Genomic DNA, 3319 nt, shown 5'->3' with positions numbered 1-3319 from the left:
TTTCTTATTGTGTGGGATAACCTTGCTTACCCAAGGAAAACTACAACCAAAATGTTTACCCAAGGAAAACTACAACCAAACTCACTGCCATCAAGGTGATTCTGACTCATAGTAACCCTATAGGATAGAGGAGAATTTCCCCTGTGAGTTTCCTTGGTTGTCAATCTGTATGGGAGCAGAAAGCCTCATCTTTCTCCTGCAGAGCAGCTGGTGGTTTCGACCTACTGACCTTGTGGTTACCAGCCCAATGCGTAACTTGTTCCTCTTAATTGGATATTGCAACATGGAGATTTCATACAGATTATGAAATTTAGATGGAAATTTTAATTAAAAGTTGGGTGACGATTTTAATATGAGGATTTACACAGACGTATTTGATAGTTCCCCTTAATCTCAAAACACTGGGCAGCTACCCACACCGGGCTTCATTCCCACATGGCCAAAGTGGGAGAGGGTGTGGTCTACACCTCCTTGCTGAGACCTTTGCTTTGCTTCTCATCATGGTTCCCACCGCTTCTAGTACTTCCCCATGAAGAAGCCAAACAATCAGCTGCAATATATATATTCCCCTTAAGGAAACCTTAAGACAGTCTTTATATAAAATAGTTTTATTGGCGCATCCTTCAAATATTATACAAGGCAATTGTGAAGTCATATTAAGATTTGCGCAATCTTCACCACAATCAGTTTCAGTATATGTTCTTCTCAGACTCGTTGTTAGCTCTACATTCCCTCCTACTCCCCTGCCATGCCGCTGGGCAATTATCAATCCAGTTACTGTCTCTACAGATATATCTAACGTGGATTTCATATATGGAAAATCACACAAAACACAGGAAGCAAGCAAACAAAAATAATAACAATGACTACACAAAAGAGAAAAATCTCAATTAAAAAGGAAGCAGAAAAATTGAAACAATTTTAGGATGGGTCAGAAGGGAGTAAAAGTATAAGGTACTATATTTTAACTTAACTACATCTGCCACAATCAAGTTTACAGTACTCTCTGTCTGATAGCAAAGCGATTCACATGCCTAGACTCCAGTGAGAGAGGACTCCCCAGAAGCTTGGTCCATGTGGGGACAATGATAGATATGTAGACCAGTGGAACAGGAGAGAAAACCCAAAAATAAAAGCATCTGCCTACCAACAACTGATTTTCAGCAAAGGACCACAAAAAGTGAAATAGGAAGGTACATTCTTCAACAAATGGTGCTGGGAAAATGGAATCTCCAACTGCAATAGAATGAACCAGGACCCATACCACACCAGATGCACACACACACACAAAAAAACTCAAGATGAACTAGGAACCTAAATATAAATCCCAGAGCTACAAGGTTCATCCATGAGAAAACTGGGACAAACTTAAGGGCCCTTGTGCAAAGCATACACAGATTACCAAATAATAAAGGAAGCACACATAGTGGAAGACAACATAGATAACAGGTAACTATTAAAATAAAACTTCATAAAAATAGAGGTATTGGCCAATGTAAATATATTATATGGAAATATATTGAGGAAGTGGATGAACTTTGGACCTCTACTCACGCCTTCCCTCAACGCAAGAGCACATTGTTCTATTAACCCAGCACTCTGTGATGCTCACCCTCCCGACACGATTGCTGAAAACAAAATGGGTGCATAAGCAAATGTGGTGAAGAAAGCTGATGGTGCCCGGCTATCAAAAGATATAGCAGCCCTTTTCTGCCATAATGGAGCCTGTGGAGGCCTGCTAGGGAGAAGACTTCCAAATGGTAAATATGTCTGGAAGGCTGTGGTGAAAGGCCATTTTTGCTGGCTATTAACAGGGTCTCTGGAACCAGAGGGCACTTGCTCTTCTTAAAATTGAAGGTGATGAAACAGAATTTTATTTAGGCAAGAGATGTGCTTATGTGTACAAAGCAAAGAACAACACAGCGACTCCTGGCTGCAAACCTAACAAAACCAGAGTCATCTGGGGAAAGGTAACTCGTACCCATGGAAACAGTGGGATGGTTCTGACCAAATTCGGGAGCAACCTGCCTGCTAAGGCTGTTGGACCCAGAATCTGTTTGATGCTGTACCCCTCAAGGATTTACACTTAAAAATAAATAAATAAAGTTGTGCATTTTTTTACTTCTCTTTTGTATTTTTATTAAATCACTTGGGGGGGGGGGGTAGAGCGTATGAGGTCTTAAAGGCTTGAAGTTAAGCAAATGGCCACTTAGCAGAGCAGCGACAAGCCCACATGGAGGAAGCACACCAACCTGTGCAATCACGAGGTGTTGATGATCAGGCCATAGGCTTCAAAAGACCCAAAACAAATCATCATATTGTTCAGAATGAGGGAGGTCAGAGTAGAGACTCAAAGCCCATCTGTAGATAATTGGACATTGTCTCACAGAAGGGTCAGAAGTAAGGGACAAGTCAGCCAGGGTGCAATAAAACACCGATGAAGCACACAGTATTCCTCTGGTTCCTGAGGCTTCCCCAGCATCATAACCCCAGCTCTACCTTACAAATCCAGCTAGATCAGAGCATGTACACTGGTACAGACAAGAGCTCGCAACATGTGGAATCCAGGACAGATAATCCTCTCAGGAACAGAAATGGGAATAGTGATACCAAGAGGGTAGGGGGACGGTGGAGGGTGAAGGGGGCAGTAAAGGAGGACCCGATCACAATGATGGACACACACACACACCCAGAAAAGGGGGAGAACAACAGAAATGTGGCTGAAGAGAGACAGCAGTCAATGTAAGATATGAAAATAATAATAATTTATGATTTATCAAGGGTTCGTGAGAGTGGGGGGAAAGAGAGGAGCTGATACCAAGGGCTCAAACAGAAAGAACATGTTTAGAAAATGATGATGGCAGCATATGTACAAATGTGCTTGATGCAATTGATGTATGAATTGTTATAAGAGCTGTAAGAGCTCTCCCCCCACATAATATGCATATCAATAATAATAATAATATAATTTAAAATAAACTAAGCACATCAAAAGACTTCGCTGAAAGAGTAAAGCAGGAGCCATGGACTGGGGAAAAATCTTTAGCACTGATACAGTAGACAAGAGACTAATTACTAAAAATCTAGAGAATTCTGCAACATCTCAAGAAGAAAAATTCCAATTAAAAGGTGAGCAAAGGACATGCCAATTCACGAGAGATGATACTTGAATGCCTAACAAATATATGAGGAAATAAAACTTTTAAGTAAAAAAATCTTTAACATGTGGGAGAAAGAACTTGGTAGTTGCCTACATTTGTATTCACCCCTTTTCTTTCTTTTTAAAAAAAATAAAATAATCAGCTTTTTATTACCATCA

General features: G+C 40.6%; 1 pseudogene; it reads left to right on the top strand.

Annotated features, from left to right (window-relative positions):
- Positions 1 to 1766: 1766 nt before the first annotated feature.
- On the top strand, positions 1767 to 2090 carry LOC142458543 (large ribosomal subunit protein eL33 pseudogene; annotated as a pseudogene).
- Positions 2091 to 3319: the final 1229 nt, after the last annotated feature.

The sequence above is a fragment of the Tenrec ecaudatus genome, chromosome 10 (genome assembly GCF_050624435.1).
Source record: "Tenrec ecaudatus isolate mTenEca1 chromosome 10, mTenEca1.hap1, whole genome shotgun sequence".
In the NCBI taxonomy this organism is placed as follows: domain Eukaryota; kingdom Metazoa; phylum Chordata; class Mammalia; order Afrosoricida; family Tenrecidae; genus Tenrec; species Tenrec ecaudatus.
Note: the sequence above shows the minus strand (reverse complement) of the source record. Positions and strands in the feature narration are given on the sequence as shown.